Raw genomic sequence first — 18,426 nt, 5'->3', positions numbered from 1 at the left:
TGTCTGGTTTCAGTTCTTTGAGATTTTGTAAAAATTGATACAACTGAGTTTTTTGTTAGGTCATTTTAGAGGACAGATGTCAGTCAACCACATTGTGTGGTACTGTAGTCACATGTAGGCCAGATAAGTGAGGATTAGAAGAAGGTGAGGACTGCAGATGCTGAAGATCAGAATCAAGAGTGTAGTGCTGGAACAGCATAGCAGGTCAGGCAGCATCGGGCTTATGCCCGAAATGTCAATTCCCCTGCTCCTCCGATACTGCCTGACCTGCTGTGCTTTTCCAGCACTACACAGATCAGGTGAGGTTGGTAGAATTCCTTCCCTGAAGTCAGATGAGTTTTTCCAACAATTGACAATAATTTCATGGTCATTGCTAGATTCTTAATTCCAGATTTTCTTTCCCCACTGAATTCACATTCCAGCATCTGCCAATGCAGGATTCAAAACCAGGGTGCCAGAACATGAGCTGAGTTTCTGTAATATCACTCCGCAATCCCCTACCCTTCATAGAGATACAGATTTCCATTAACTCTGACTTTAAGAATAAAAACCAAGACAAAATTAGCTGAGATTTTGCTCCAACTATCCAATGATTCCTTATAAAGAGAATTCCTTTCATTACTGCAGATGATGGAACCTGTACTAAGGATAAAAAAAACTGCTATCAATCACGTAGCATCCTTGGAGAGAACCATCTAACATTTTAAGTCTAGGTAACTCTTCATGAGAGCTGACATGAAGTGTGGACAGGGCAGCATTTATGCAATAATACAAGAGCCTAAGTAGTCTTTCCAGGTGAAGCAGCATTTCAACTGTATCTCCTCCAATCTGGCATATTGTATTCGCTACACCCAATTGTCCTACTCCACATTGGAGAAACCAAACACAGAGTGTGTGACTGCTTTGAAGAACATCTGTAGTCCGTGAACAAGCATGACCCCAACCTTTCCATAGACAGTCATTTTAACACAGCATCCTGCTCACGTGCCACTTTTCTGTCCTTGGCATGCTGCAATGCTCCAATGAATCACAGCAAAACCTGGAGGAGCAACATCTCATCTTCAGACTAGGCACTTTACAACCTTTTGGGCTCAACATTGAGTTCAATGCCTTCAGATTGTGAGTCCACTCCTATTCCTTCCCTTTTAACCTCACATGTTACATTCTCTGTCACCATGTCCTCTCTCCCCTCTCCCTACTCTGTTCTTTCCAATCTGACAGTTAGGCGCACCAATATTCTACCATTCTCACATTCAGACCACTTAATCTGAACTGTCAACATCCTTTGTCCCCCAGTCCCCAACAATTGCATAAATTCTACCCCCTCTACACTGATGAAGAGTCACCTAGACTCGAAACATTAGCTTGCTTTCCCTCCAGAATTACTGCCTGACCTGCTATGATTTCCAGCATTTTTCCTTTCAATCTTAAAATTTGTTTGATGTTGTGCATTTGTGTCTTTCAGTTATAAGCTTCAGGATAAAAATTATTGATTGCCCTGTATCAAATTATTTCTTCCGACCTGGAATTTGTTAAGTTTTTGGGGTGCAACATAACTAGGGAAGCACAGGCTTGAAATTAGACAAGCAAACAAAATCTTCTTTTAGAAAACTGCTTCTTCTTCTCAAAGACTCCCTCTGCTGATAAAAATGACTTTGGTAGTTTCAAGTGAACAAAATTAACATTACTGACACTTTTCAAAATGGTTACATTTATTATCAGAAGTCACACAACATCAGGTTATAATCCAACAGGTTTATTTGAAATCAGAAGGTTTGAGAACATTGTTCCTTCAACAGGTTCGTCATTTCACCTTGTGATTTCAAATAAACCTGTTGGACTATGTGGAGTTTGCACATTCTCCCCATGTCTGTGTGGGTTTCCTCCGGGTGCACCGGTTTCCTCCCACAGTCCAAAGATGTGCAGGTCAGATGAATTGGCTATGCTAAATTGCCCATAGCGTTAGATGCATTCGTCAGAGAGAAATGGGTCTGGGTGGGTTACTCTTCGGGGGGTCAGTGTGGACAGGTTGGGCTGAAGGGCCTGTTTCCACACTGTAGGGAATCCTCGGTTGCTGCCTAACCTGCTGTGCTTTTCCAGCACCACTCTAATCTAATCTAATGTCATGCGACTTCTGATTTTGTCCACCCCAGTACAATGCCGGCACCTCCACATTACATTTATTATGAGCACCAGCATGACCAGGCTCAAAGACAAGTGCATAGATGCAGGAATAAGTTTTGTGGTTAACTCATGCCATTAACTTGTTCAATGCAGATGCCGGCAAAAAATATTTATCAGGTTCTTTAGTATTTGACAAGGATGTATGTCATTGTGATGGGGAAGCAATGCTGAGGAAGACTAGGGAGCAGGGGTAAATTGCAAAAGCAGCCTTGAGCCACAGGCACAACTTCCCAACTCCAAGAAGGAACCCCACCCATGCAGCACAATGTTGGAAGAGAGTCAGGCAACAGTGCAGCAAAGAAGCAACAGCTACACTGACCTATTTTGCATATACCATTATGGAGGGGAAGTTCAGATTCATCAGCTTCTGCTTGCCCAGCCTCTCGAAACCATCCGCAGCCCAGTGATGTCAGCAGAACATGCTCCTGAAACCTGTAAATTCCAGTCAACTAATTGGTTGTAGCATCTTCAAGATGGCGGCGATTGGGTTGGCACCATTCAGCTCCTGATCCCAGGGATTGGCTGCATCCGCATCATTTCATACATCTTCATCCTTCCCTGCCACTGCAGCTTCATTGTCTCTCCACAAGTTTTCTTCCCACAGGGGAGTTGGTTAAAGCTAGGGCCTATTCAACCCCAGATCGATGGCCAGCTCCAGCTCTAGCACTGAGGTCGTCCAGAGAAGAGCCCAGAAAGCCAGGACTCAGGTGACTGATGACTGGTGGTAGCATCTGGAGGAGCATCAGAGAGGGAACAGGAGGTATAGGATCAGGCCCATGGCTCCAACATGGATATGGCCTTTGCGGGAGTGGCAGCAATGGTGGAGACAGGCCCACAGCTGAGGTCCCAAAGCACATGTCAAGCAGCGAACAGAGAAGTAGTGGAAGTGAAAGAACAAAGAACAAAGAAAATTTACAGCCCAGGAACTGGCCCTTCGGCCTCCAAGTCTAAGCCGATCCAAACCAATGTCTAAACTTATTGCCAAATTCCTAAGCACCTGTATCCCTCAGCTCCCCACCTACTCATGCATCTGTCCAGATGCACCTTAAATGAATTTACTGTACTTGCCTCTACCACCTCTGCTGGCAACGCGTTCCATGCACTTACCACCCTCTGTGTAGTTACTTGCCGCATATATCCCCCTTATACTTTCACCTCTCACCTTGAACACATGACCTCTCACCCTGGGAAAAATCTTATCTCTATCTACCCTGTATATACTTTTCATGATTTTGTACACCTCAAACAGGTCCTCCCTCAATCTCCTTTTTTCTAATGAAAACAATCCTAACCTACTCAACCTCTCTTATAGCTAGCACCTTCCATAACAGGCAACATCCTTGTAAACCTTCTCTGCACCCTCTCCAAAGCATCCACATCCTTTTGGTGATGTGGCAGCCGAACAGTACACAGTATTTAAAATGTGGCCGAACCAAAGTCTTGTACAATTTTAACATGACCTGCCAGCTCTTATACTCAATTCCCTGTCCAATGAAGGCAAGCATACCATATGCCTTCTTGACCACTCTATCCACCTGTGCAGCCACCTTCAGGGTACAATGTGACCTGTACTCCCAGGTTTCTCTGCTCAACAACTTTTCCCAAGGCTCTTCCGTTTACAATATAGTTCACTCTAGAATTATACTTTCCAAAATGGATCGCCTCACATTTGCCTGGAAAGAACTCTATCTGCCACTTCTCCGCCCACCTCTCCAATCTATCTATAATTTCCTGTATTCTTTGACAGTCCCCTATGCTTCCTGCTACTCCACCAATTTTCGTGTCATCTGCAAACTTACTGATCAGACCAACAATACACTCTTCCAGATCAGGTGAATTGGCCATGCTAAATTGCCCGTAGTGTTAGGTGCAGGGGTAAATGTAGGGGAATGGGTCTGGGTGGGTTGCGCTTCGGCGGGTTGGTGTGGACTTGTTGGGCCTAAGGGCCTGTTTCCACACTGTAAGTAATCTAAAAATCATTTATGTATATACAAATAACAGCGGCCCCATCACTAATCCCTGTGGAATACCACTGGTCATCTTTCTCCATTTCGAGAAACTCCCTTCATGTACTACTATCTGTCTCCTGTTGCTCAACCAGTTCTTTATCCACCTAGCTAGAACACCCTGCACACGATGTGACTTAACATTCTCCATTAGTTTACCTTGGGGAACCTTATCAAATGCCTTAATAAAGTCCACGTATATGACATCTACAGTGCTTCCTTCATCTATCAATCTGGTCACTTCTTCAAAGTTTGGAGATGCCGCTGTTGGACTGGTGTGTACAAAGTTAAAAATCACACAACACCAGGTTATAGTCCAACAGGTTTAATTGGAAGCACACCATCTTTCGGAGCGACGCTCCTTCATCAGGTGATAGTGGAGGGCTCAATCCTAACACAGAATTTATAGCAAAAATTTACAGTGTGATGTAACTGAAATTATACATTGAAAAATTGTTTGTCTGTTAAGTTTTTCATCTGTTAGAATACAGTGATAGTTTCACGTCTTTCATGTGCAAATCACAAAACCTTTTTTTAAAAAAGTTGCATTCTTGGGTTAGCTGTTAACAATGGTGATAGCTTGACAATATGTTGAAGGTGTTGGCCCCCTGTGTTCTCTGTCTATGCCATGATGTTTAGATTGATTTTAATCTAAAAAGTGAGATAACGGGGTTTTACATAAATTCATGCAGTCAAAGGTGAAGACGTTGTGATCAAGGGTGAAGCGGATGAGTTGTAGGATGGTGTTTGGAGATTGGCAGTTGTTGGTGTTGAGTACTGAGGCTGTTGCCGCAATGCCATCATTGTGGGGGATGCTGGTGTAGAATGCTGGTGGCTTTATGTACCTTTGGAAGGCAGTAGAAGTCACCTACATGAGAAGTATGTGGGACCACACCCTTCGACCGGAAGAGATTGAAGTCCTGAGTAGGGGTCTCAACATACCGGGACGACCCATCATGTCGGGCAATGGGACCCTATGTGAGAATCTCTCCAGCTATGTGGAAGGCATCTTGAAACCTATTATACAGGGGATCTCCAGCTTCTGTAACGACACTACGGATTTCTTACAGAAACTCAGCACCCATGGACCAGTCGAACCGGGAACATTCCTCGTCACAATGGTGTTTCCGCACTCTACGCCAGCATCCCCCACAATGATGGCATCGCGGCAACAGCCTCAGTACTCAACACTTCCCATGGGCTGAGAAACTGCCAATCTCCAAACACCATCCTACAACTCATCCGCTTTATCCTTGATCACAACGTCTTCACCTTTGACAACCAGTTCTTCACTCAGACACACGGAACAGCCATGGGGACCAAATTTGCACCCCAATATGCCAACATTTTTATGCACAGGTTCGAACAAGACTTCTTCTCTATGCAGGATCTCCAACCAGGTACATTGACGACATTTTCTTCCTCTGGACCCTTGGCGAGGAGTCACTGATAAAACTACACAGTGACATCAACAAGTTTCATCCCACCATCAAACTCACCATGGACTACTCTCGACTATCTGTCTCATTCTTGGACACATGCGTCTCCATCAAGGATAGACACCTCAACACCACACTCTACCGCAAACCCACAGACAACCTCACAATGCTACACTTCTCCAGCTTCCACCCAAAACATATTAAAACAGCCATTCCCTATGGACAAGCCCTACGCATACACCGGATCTGCTCAGATGAGGAGGAACGTGATGGACACCTGGATGTACTCAAGGATGCCCTCACAAGAGCAGGGTACGATGCTCAACTCATCGACCGCCAGTTCCGACGTGCCACAGCAAGGAACCATAATGACCTCCTCAGGAGACAGACATGTGCTGCAACCGACAGGGTACCCTTCGTTGTTCAGTACTTCCCATGGGCTGAGAAACTATGCCATGTTCTTCGTGACCTGCAACACATTAGCAATGAGGATGAGCGCCTCACCAAGACCTTCCCCACACCTCCACTACTTGCCTTTAAACAACCGCCAAACCTCAAACAGATCGTTGTTCGTAGCAAGCTGCCCGGCTCTCAGGACAACTCCATACAACCCTGTCACGGTAGATGCTGCAAGACGTGTCAGAGTTTGGACATAGATACCACCATTACGCATGGGGACACCTCCCATCTTGTACATGGCAGGTACTCATGTGACTCAGCCAACGTTGTCTATCTTATACGTTGCAGGCAAGGATGCCCGGAGGCATGGTACATTGGGGAAACCGAGCAAAGGCCACAACAATGGATGAATGGGCACCGCACAACAATCAACAGACAGGAGGGTCCCCTCTCAGTTGGAGAACACTTCAGTGGTCCAGGACATTCAGCCTCAGACCTTCGGGTGACCATCCTCCAAGGTGGACTTCGGGACAGGCAGCAGAGAAAAGTGGCCGAGCAGAGGCTGATAGCTAAGTTCGGTACTCATAGGGAGGGCCTCAATTGGGACCTTGGGTTCATGTCATATTACAGATGACCACCATTGTACTGTACACGCACACAGATACTCCTACACACACACACTCTCACACACACAGGCACTCCTATACACACATACACACAGACCCCCACACACACCCTTACAGACACACACACTCAAACACTCACACATGCACCCCCTCACAGACTTAAGACACTCTGCACTCACTACACACACACACACACACATACACTTTCTCACACTCACAACCCCCAACCCAGACGGACATACACACACACAGACAAAGACCCACATGCACACATATATTTTGTGGGGTGAATTTGTACTTGCAGGGTTACATTGTACTTTGCTCAAAAACTGCATGCATTCATGTAGAACTCTGAGCTCAAAAACTGCATGAATTTATGTAAAACTCCGTTATCTCACTTTTTAGATTAGAATCAATCTAAACATCATGGCATAGACAGAGAACACAGGGGGACAACACCTTCAACATATTGTTGAGCTATCACCATTTTAACAGCTAACCCGAGAACGCAACTTTTTAAAAAAAAGTTTTGTGAAAGAAGTGAAACTATCACTGTATTCTAACAGATGAAAAACTTAACAGACAATCAATTTTTCAATGTATAATTTCAGTTACATCACACTGTGAATTTTTGCTATAAATTCTGTGTTAGGGTTGAGCCCTCCACTATCACCTGATGAAGGAGTGTCACTCCAAAAGCTAGCGTGCTTCCAATTAAACCTGTTGGACTATAACCTGGTGTTGTGTGATTTTTAACTTCCTCAAAGAGCTCTCTCAAGTTGGTAAGGCATGATCTCCCCCACACAGAACCATGTTGCCCATTACTGATAAGCCCATTCTTTTCCAAATGTAAGTAGATTATATCCCTCAGTACCTTCTCCAGCAACTTTCCCACCACTGACATCAGGCTGACTGGTCTGTAGTTACCTGGAATATCCCCACTACCCTTCTTTTCAAGGGACGACATGAGCAACCCTCCAGTTTATCACCTCCCATTCCTTAGTGAACACTCATGCATAATAATCATTGATAATCTCAACCATTTTCTCAGGTTGGACACACAACCTTCCTTCTTTATCCTTTAGTGAACCAACCCTTTCTCTGGTTACCCTCTTGCTTCTTATAAAAGAATAAAAGGTCTTGGAATTCTCCCTAATTCTGCTCGCCAAAGCTATTTCATGACCCCTTTTAGCCTGTTTGATTCCTCATTTAAGAATGGTCCTACTCTCCCAATATTCCTCCAGGGCCCATTCTGTTCTTAGCTGCCTGGACTTCATGTACGCTTCCCTTTTTCTCTTGGCTAGTCACATGATTTCTCCTGTCCTCCACGATTCATGAATCTTGCCTTTCCTATTCCTTCTTTTCAAAGGGGCATGCCTGTCCTACGGTATCTTCAACCTGTCTTTGAAAGCCTCCCACACATCAAATGTGGACTTTCCTTCAAATAGCTGTGTCCAATCCACATTTCCCAGCTCCTGCCTAATTTTGATATAATTAGCTTTGGCCCAGATTTGTACTCATCCCTTAGGACCACTCTCATCTTTGTCTACGAATATTCTAAAACTTAAGAGAATTGTGGTCATTATTCCCAAAGAAATCCCCCACTGCAACTTCTACCACCTGGCCTGGCTCATTCCCCAACACCAGGTCCAATATAGCCCCTTTCTTTGTCAGACTATTGACACACTGCTCTAGAAAACTTTCCTGCATGCTCTTTGCAAATTCTGTCCCATCCAGACCTCTGATCTAAGTCAACGTTGGGAAAATTAAAATCTCCTATCACCAAAACCCTGTTGCCTCTACATCTTTCCATAATCTGTTTACCTATTTGTTCTTCTACCTCACGCTCACTGTTGGGAGGCCTGTAATACAACCCCACCAATATAACTGCACCCTTCCTATTTCTCAGTTCCACCCATAATGCCTCACTGCTCAACCCCTGCAGAGTGTCCTCCTTTAGCACAGCCGTGATATCATCCCTGACCAGCAATGCAACTCCTTCCCCCCTTTTACTTCCCTCCCTGTCCTGTCTTAAGCATCTATGTCCTGGGACATTTAGTTGCCAATCACACTCTTCCTTCAACGAAGTCTCTGTGATCGCAATAAGGTTGTATACACTCCCAGGCACCAATCCAAGCGGCCTTATCCACTATACTCCTTGCATTAAAGTATATGCACTTCAGGCCATCAGTTCTTCTGTGTTCATCTGCTCTCTGCCTACTCTTCCCCTTGGTAATGCTAACTTTGTGATCCTTACAGTCTCCAGTTTCCACCTCACTGTCTAGTAGTCTTCTCTTCTGGTTCCCAGCCCCCTGCCACATTAGTTTAAAACCTCCCCAAAGGCAATAGCAAAAACTGCCCCAAGGACAGTCTGGATTAGTTCCAGTCTGGTTCAGGTGTAGACCGTCCAATTTGTAATAGTCCCACCTTCCCCAGAACTGGTCCCAATGTCCTACTTCATCCCTCAAGCCACGTGTTCATCTTGCCTATTCTTTCATTTCTACCCTGGCTAGCATGTGGCCCTACATTTGAGGTCCTCCTCTTTAACTTCTCTCCTAGTTCCTTGAAATCTGCTTTAAGGACCTCATTTGAGGTCCCCTGCCATTGTAAGCTTTAGCTTTATGTCAACTAACTAAAACCAAACAATATATGAAAAAAAAGAAAAAAATATAGTCCTTTTTCTTCTGGTTAGAGGAGGGTGGGCGGGAGGGAGATACTACACGTGTAGTATCTCGGGTTTAGCTGCTGCCCAAATTTATCCTAAGTTCTCACCTTCCCGGCAACCTCCTCGTTTCCCACGTCACCTCCATTCTGTCTCCCGCTGCTTGCAGACAGGAAAAAGGCCACGGGCTTCGAAGGTAAGAATTTATACTGTCCTCTTACCTTCCTAGCAACCTCCTTGTCTCCAACGTCACCTCCTCTTTGTCTCCCGCTGCTCCCGGACAGGAAAGAAAAGCTGACTTTTATTGCAATAAAATCATGCATTATATTCAATGATTCAGGTTGGGGCCAGAGAATGGAAACATCCCACTATCTCTTGGTGAAGTTTTAGGGTCTGCAACTATCTAAAGGAATAGTGCCTGAGGACTTGAGGATAGCAAATGTGGTTCCCTTGTTCAAAAAGGGTAGTAGAGACAACCCTGGTAATTACAGACCAGTGTGTCTCACTTCAGTTCTTGGTAAAGTGTTGGAAAAGGTTGTAAGAGAGAGGAGTTATAACCATCTACATAGAACATAGAACATAGAACATAGAAGAATACAGTGCAGTACAGGCCCTTCGGCCCTCGATGTTGCGCCGATCCAAGCCCACCTAACCTACACTAGCCCACTATCCTCCATATGCCTATCCAATGCCTGCTTAAATGCCCATAATGAGGGAGAGTCCACCACTGCTACTGGCAGGGCATTCCATGAACTCACGACTCGCTGAGTAAAGAACCTACCCCTAACATCTGTCCTATATCTACCCCCCCCCCCCTTAATTTAAAGCTATGCCCCCTTGTAATAGCTGACTCCATACGTGGAAAAAGATTCTCACTGTCGACCCTATCTAAACCCCTAATCATCTTGTACACCTCTATCAAGTCACCCCTAAACCTTCTTTTCTCCAATGAAAACAACCCCAAGTGCCTCAGCCTTTCCTCATACGATCTTTCTACCATACCAGGCAACATCCTGGTAAACCTCCTCTGCACCCGTTCCAGTGCCTCTAGAAAAGAATAATCTGATCAGGGACAGTCAGCATGGTTTTGTGAAGGGTAGGTCGTGCCTAACGAATCTTATTGAGTTTTTGGACAAAGTGACCAAACAGGTAGATGAGAGCAAATCAGTTGATGTGTTGTATATGGATTTCAGCAAGGCATTTGATAAGGTTCCCCACAGTAGGCTATTATACAAAATGCGGAAGAATGGGATTGTGGGAGATATAGCAGTTTGGATCAGTAATTGGCTTGCTGAAAGAAAACAGAAGGTTGTAGTTGATGGAACATGTTCATCTTGGTGTCGTTACTAGTGGCATATCGCAAGGGTCAGTGTTGGGTCCACTGCTGTTTGTCATTTTTATAAATGACCTGGATGAGAGCTTAGAAGGGTGGGTTAATAAATGTGCGGATGACATTAAGGTCAGTGGAGTTGTGGATAGTGACGAAGGATGTAGTAGGTTGCAGAGAGACATAGATAGGAAGCAGAGCTGGGCTGAGAGGTGGCAAATGGAGTTTAATGTGGACAATTGTGAGGTGATACACTTTGGCCGGAGTAATCGGAATGCAAAGTACTGAGCTAATGATAGGATTCTTTGGAGTGCAGATGAGTAGAGAGATCTCGGTGTCCATGTACACAGATCCCTGAAAGTTGCCACCCAGATTGACAGGGTTGTTAAGAAGGCATACAGTATTTTGGCCTTTAGTTCCGGAACCAGGAGGTTATGCTGCAGCTGTACAAAGCTCTGGTATGGCCACACTTGGAGTATTGTGTACAGTTCTGGTCACCGGATTATAAGAAGGATGTGGAAGTTTTGGAAAGGTGCAGAGGAGATTTACTAGGATGTAGCCTGGTATGGAAGGAATGTCTTACGAGGAAAGGCTGAGGGCCTTGAGGCTGTTCTCATTAGAGAGAAGAAGGTTGAGAGGTGACTTAATAGAGACATATAAGATAATCAGAGGGTTAGATCGGGTGGAGAGGGACAGCCTTATGAGGATGGCAAACATGAGGGGACACAACTTTAAAGTGAGGGGAGATAGGTATAAGACAGATGTCAGAGGTAGTTTCTTTACTCAGAGAGTAGTAAGGGTATGGAATGCTTTGCCTGCATCGGTAGTAGATTCGCCAACTTTAAGTGCATTTAAGTCGTCATTGGACAGGCAAATGGACGTACATGGAATAGTGTAGATGGGATGGGCTTCAGATTAGTATGACAGGGCGTCACAACATCGAGGGCCGAAGGGCCTGTACTGAGCAGTAATGTTCTATGTTCTATGCAACTATTGTGATGGGAACCTGTCTATCATGGAGTCTGTACACATTAAAGATTTGGTTGGTCAAACCTGGTGAGAGTGTATCCTGTCTAGTTTGAAATCCCACAGGATTGTGGAGTGCAAGGTGAAGGTGGAGAGGCTGGCACTGTTGTAATGTCCTGAGAGATTACTTCTGCCGTGTCTGTACATGATTCCTCCTCTAGCTGGGTGCCTGCTGACATCATCCTCTCTTCCTTGAGATGAAAGAGTAGCTAGAATGAGGTCAAGGTTCCTCATGTCTCATCAGGAGCAAGGAAGTGCAAATCTGGATGTAAACCTGACAGACACTTAGTGTGCCGGATTTGGATTTCCACAGAGTCAGCCAGCCTCTTGTACACCAGAGGCAGCAGGGAATAGTTAACACTGGTGATGTCTACCGATTTTCAAGCCAGTTTCCCAAATGCTGTTGACAAACGAGCCTGCTGCTCCTGTGTCTGCTTGCCCATTTGGATAAAGTTGTGAATGGCTGGCACCATGAGGTCCTCGCCTGCCTGGGACTGTGTTTGTGCATGGCCCTCTGAGTGCCAGTGACCGAGGAGCATTTCCTCCTTAACCAGCAGCAGAGATATGGCTGTGATATGCTCACCATAATATGCCCCCAACTGGTGGAAATTACAAGACAAATACTTGCTGTAACTTCCTCGAAGATGTCTGTTCTCTCTAAGCTACAGGGCTGTGCAGATGCTGGGAAGTGTTCAATATGCCAACTGTGTATGGAATGAGCTACCAGAGGATGTGGTAGAGGCTGGTACAATTGCAATATTTAAGAGGCATTTGGATGGATATATGAATAGGAAGGGTTTGGAGGGATATGGGCCGGGTGCTGGCAGGTGGTTGTACATCTCTATGACTCTATGGTGTGCCGATGTATAGCTGCCATCTATGGAAGCCGCTGCAAACAAGAAACTTGAAGGTCTATGCAATGGCAGGAAAATATGAAAGAACATTGGTCTGAAGAGGTTGGTCCCTTCATGGCAGCAACTGGGTGGATGCCACAAGTGCCTGCATGAGACAAGACAGGGAATGAGTAGTGGAACAGGGATTCAAGCTTGGGCAGGTTCAGAATACATTCACAGTAGTCATAATAAACAGAACGTAGAACATAGAACACTACAGTGCAGTACAGACCCTTCGGCCCTCAACGTTGCACCGACCTGTGAAACCAATCTGAAGCCCTTCTAACCTACACAATTCCGTTATTATTCATATACCTATCCAATGAATATTTAAATGTCCTTAAAGTTAGCAAGACTACTACTATTGCAGGTAGGACATTCCATTCCGCTATTACTCTCTGAGTAAAGAAACTACTTCTGAATTCTGTCCTATATCTATCACACCTTCAATTTAAAGCTATGTCCCCTCATGCTAGGCATCAACATCTGAGGAAAAAGGCTCTGACTGTCCACCCTATCTCATCCTGTGATCATGCTGTATGTTTCGAGAAGTTACCTCTTAAGCTTCATCTCTCCAATGCATACAGCCTCAAATCCCTCAGCCTTTCATAATAAGACCTTCACTCCATATCAGGCAATATCCTGGTAAATCTCCTCTGAACCCTTTCCAAAGCTTCCACATCGTTCCTACAATGTGGTGACCAGAACTGTATGCAATACTCCAGAGTTTTGTACAGCTGCAACATGACCTTTGCTCTGAAACTCAAATCCTCCACCAATAAAAGTTAACACACCACACACCTTCTTAATAACCCTATCAACCTGGGTGGCCACTTTCAGGAATCTATGTACTTAGACACCGAAGTCTCTCTGCTTATCCACACTACCAAGAACCTTACCATTAACCCAATACTCTGTATTCCAGTTACTCCTTCCAAAGTGAATCAACTCAGACTTTTCTTAATTGAACTCCATTTGCTACCTCTCAGCCCAGTTCTGCAGCTTATCTGTGTCTCTCCGTAAGCTGCAATATCCTTCCTCATTGTCCACAACTCCATCTGCAAATTTTCTAACCAATCCATCTATGACCCCATTGAGGTTGTTGAGAAAAATGACAAACAGCAGTGGACTCAAAACACCACTAGTAATTGAACTCCAGGATGAATATTTCCCATCAACCACTACCCTCTGTCTTGTTATAGCTAGCCAATTTCTGATCCAAACCATCAAATCAGCCACAATCCCATGCCTTTGTATTTTCTGCAATAGCCCACTGTGGGAAACATTAATCAAAAGCCTTACTGAAATCCATATACACCACATCAACCACTTTACCCTCATATACCTGTTTGGTCACTTTCTCAAAGAACTTTGTGAAGCACAACCTATGTTGACTATCCCTAATCAAATTATTTCTTTCTCTTATAATCCTTTCCAACATTTTACCCAGAACTGAAGTAGGCTCACTGGCCTATAATTACCAGGGTTGTCTCTACTCCCCTTCTTGAACAAAGGGACAACATTTGCTATCCTCCAGTCTTGTGGCACTATTTCTGTAGAAAATGATGACATAAAGATCAAAGCCAAAGGCTCTGCAATCTCCTCCCTAGCTTCCCAGAGAATCCTAAGATAAATCCTGTCCAGCCCAGGTGACTTATCTATTTTCACACTTTCCAGAATTGCTAATATCTCCTCCCGATGTACCTGAATCCCATCTAGTCTAATAGCCTGTAAGTTAGTATTCTCCTCAACTACATTGTCTTTTTCCTGTGTGAATACTGACAAAACAATATTCATTTAGTGCCTCTCCTATCTCCTCAGACTTCACACAAAACTTCCCACTACTGCCCTTGACTGGCCTTAACCTCAGTATAGTCCTTCTTTTACTCCTGACATACAGAAAGATTTAGGATTTTCCTTGATCCTATCTGCCAAAGACTTCTATGTGCCCTCCTTGCTCGCTCTTTAGGTCCTTCCTGCCTAACTTGTAACACTCAAGTGCCATAACTGAGCCTTCCCGCCTCATCTTTACATAAGCCTCTTTCTTCTTCTTGAAAAACGATTCAACTTCCTTAGTAATCCACGGTTCCCTTACTTGATCACTGCCTGACAAATATATACCTGTCAGGCAGTGATTTGAACTGGGGGTGGCACAGTGGCTCAGTGGTTAGCACTGCTGCCTCACAGTGCCAGGGACCCGGGTTCAATCCCAGTCTTCACTGTCTCTGCGAAGTTTGCACATTCTCCCCGTGTTTGCATGGGTTTCCTCCAACAGTCCAAAGATGTGCAAGTTCGGCGAATTGGCCATGTTAAATTGCCCATAGTGTTCAGGGATGTGTAGGTTAGTTGCATTAGTCAGAGATAAATATAGGAAAAATAGGGTGGGGAAATGGGTCTTTGAAGAGTCATAGAGATGTACAGCATGGAACAGACTCTTCGGTCCAACCTGTCCATGCCGACCAGATATCCCAACCCAATCTAGTCCCACCTGCCAGCACCTGGCCCATATCTCCCCAAACCCTTCCAATTCATATACCTATCCAAATGCCTCTTAAATGTACCAGTCTCCACCACTTCCTCTGGCAGCTCATTCCATACATGTACCACCCTCCATGTGAAAAAGTTGCCCCATAGGTCTCTTTTATATCTTTCCACTCTCACCTATGTCCTTTAGTGCTGGACTTCTCGACCCCAGGGAAAAGACTTTGTCTATTTATCCTATCCATGCCCCTCATGATTTTTTAAACCTCCATAAGGTCACCCCTCAACCTCCAAAGCTCCAGGGAAAACAGCCCCAGCCCGTTCAGCCTCTCCCTATAGCTCAAATCCTCTAATCCTCCAATCCTTGTAAATCTTTTCTGAACCCTTTCAAGTTTCACAACATCTTTCCGCTAGGAAAGAGAACAGAATTGCACGCAATTTTCCAACAGTGGCCTAACCAATGTCCTGGTCGGTCGCAACGTGACCTCCCAACTCCTGTACTCAATACTCTGACCAGTAAAAGAAAGCATACCAAATGCCTTCTTCACTATCCTATCTACTTTTGACTCCACTTTTAAGGACCTATGGACTCTGCACTCCAAGGTCTCTTTGTTCAGCAACACTCCGTAGGACCTTACCATTATGTGTATAAGTCCTGCTAAGATTTGCTTTCCCAAAACGCAGCACCTCGCATTTATCTGAATTAAACTCCATCTGCCACTTCTCAGCCCATTTGCCCATCTGGTTACGATCCTCTTGTAATCTGAGGTAACCTTCTTCGCTGTCCACTACACCTCCAATTTTGGTGTCATCTGCAAACTTACTAACTGTACCTCTTATGCTCACATCCAAATCATTTATGTAAATGACAAAAAGTAGAGGACCCAGCACCGATCCTTGTGGCACTCCACTAGTCAGTGGAGTGTTTTTTCATTGCCCTGTCAGCAGCTCCAGGTGTCAGCAAATAGAGTTGCCAACCTGTCAGTTACCTCTTGGGCAATTCATCCTACACCAGTCAGTTACCTCTTGGGCAGTTCATCCTACACCTGTCAGTTACCTCTTGGGCAATTCATCCTACACCTGTCAGTTACCTCTTGGGCAATTCATCCTACACCTGTCAGTTACCTCTTGGGCAATTCATCCTACACCTGTCAGTTACCTCTTGGGCAATTCATCCTACACCTGTCAGTTACCTCTTGGGCAATTCATCCTACACCTGTCAGTTACCTCTTGGGCAATTCATCCTACACCTGTCAGTTACCTCTTGGGCAATTCATCCTACACCTGTCAGTTACCTCTTGGGCAATTCATCCTACACCTGTCAGTTACCTCTTGGGCAATTCATCCTACACCTGTCAGTTACCTCTTGGGCAATTCATCCTACACCTGTCAGTTACCTCTTGGGCAATTCATCCTACACCTGTCAGTTACCTCTTGGGCAATTCATCCTACACCTGTCAGTTACCTCTTGGGCAATTCATCCTACACCTGTCAGTTACCTCTTGGGCAATTCATCCTACACCTGTCAGTTACCTCTTGGGCAATTCATCCTACACCTGTCAGTTACCTCTTGGGCAATTCATCCTACACCTGTCAGTTACCTCTTGGGCAATTCATCCTACACCTGTCAGTTACCTCTTGGGCAGTTCCTAGCTGGTAGTGATTTATTTTGTGTTTGAAATGACACTCGTACTGAGAATCCCAAAGTGGTCACTAGAAGTGGCAAGTACTTTCAACAAGGTGAGCACAAGATAGCCTGAGAGTAATGCATGTCTTCCTTGAGAGGAAAGAGCAGCTGGAATGAGGTGAAGATCCCTCATGTCTCAGTCACAAGCAACAGAGTATGAATCTGTATTTATATCTGGCAATCACTTAGTGTGCTGGAATTGTATCTCCATAGAGTTAGACAGATTCTTGTACATAATGAGGTGAGCAGTATTAAATTACATGAAATCTCTACAGGTCACAGAAAAAGACTCTTAATCAAACTTCCCAAAATTGACATTTAGCTGACTTTCAGCCCAGACGTTTTATAGGTTACAGATTATTTTTGTTACTATCCAGTTGTGCCAACAATCTTTGCTGTTTGACATTGTGCTGCAACTGAGATCTCCACCAATAACAGGGATTCAACCTTTTTGTTGGCACTGGGACTAACACCAGAATGACAGATAAAGATTCAAGGCCACCATCCATTAACAAGAATGATAGTTATTTCTTATGATAGAAAGTGAAGGTTGCAGCAACCTTATTTCGATCATAGAGTGATGTAATTTTTATAATACTATTATGTCAGTTATCAATTTATGTTTTAATCACTTTGTATCAACAAGTTAGCTTTTTTTAAAATAAAATTCTTTCATATTGACTGTATGAATTGCCTCACTGTCACTTCACAGGATTCACAAAAGAGATGCAAAATTTGCCATTCATGGTTCTATTAAGTAAGAAACAGACTGGGATATGAAATCTGTAATTTGACAAAAAACAAAAACAAAGACATCCTCTGAGATTGTGTCAAGTATTATTTTTCTGAATTCTCACGGATGGTGCTGTATTACATTTATTGAATATCATATTGAATCTCTATCCCTGTGGTACAGACTGATATCAGATTAGATCCCAATTTACAATACAAAAAGTTTTAAATCACAGATATGTGGACATAAGTTAGGGAAATTGGGAAAAAAAATTAAAAGTAACATAAGCAACAGTACCTCATCACCCAGTTGACAGTTGTACTTCGATTTGAGTGGAAACTGTTTGTACTGGGTTTGCAAATAAAAAAACACTTGTTACAATAATTTTTATTTCTTTCTCCATCCTGGCATTTTCTGGAACTACAGTGCTTCTACCATGTGCCTGTATTAGCTTCAAATATATGTCACTAGACTTTAACAGGATGCTGTTATTCACAAGAGTTACGATTTTGCTGGATGTTTTTAAATTAGTGAAACTTTATTAACTTGGAATACATAATTGTATTTTACATTGTCATAGTTCTACTGCTAAATATAACTTTTATAGTGTTCAGGAGGTAAAGGAGGCTAAGGAAATTTGGTATGTCCACAAAGACTCATAACAATTTTTATAGATGCACCATGAAAGCTTGTTATCTGGATGCATCACAGTGTGCTATGGCAACTGCTCTTCCCAAGACCACAAGAAGCTACAGACAGTCATGAACACAGCCCAGTCCATGACTCAAACGAGCCTTCAATCGATTGATTCTGTCTACACTTCTTGCTGCCTCAGGAAAGCAACCAACATATTTAAAGAACCCTCCCAGCTCCACCTATACCCCCTTCCACCCTTTTCTATCGGGCAGAGGATGTAAAAGTTTAAACAGATCTCTCAAATGTTAATGTTAATGTTGATCTCTC

This window comes from Chiloscyllium plagiosum, chromosome 4 (assembly GCF_004010195.1).
Source record: "Chiloscyllium plagiosum isolate BGI_BamShark_2017 chromosome 4, ASM401019v2, whole genome shotgun sequence".
Classification (NCBI taxonomy): Eukaryota; Metazoa; Chordata; class Chondrichthyes; order Orectolobiformes; family Hemiscylliidae; genus Chiloscyllium; species Chiloscyllium plagiosum.
This window is presented reverse-complemented; position numbering follows the sequence as displayed.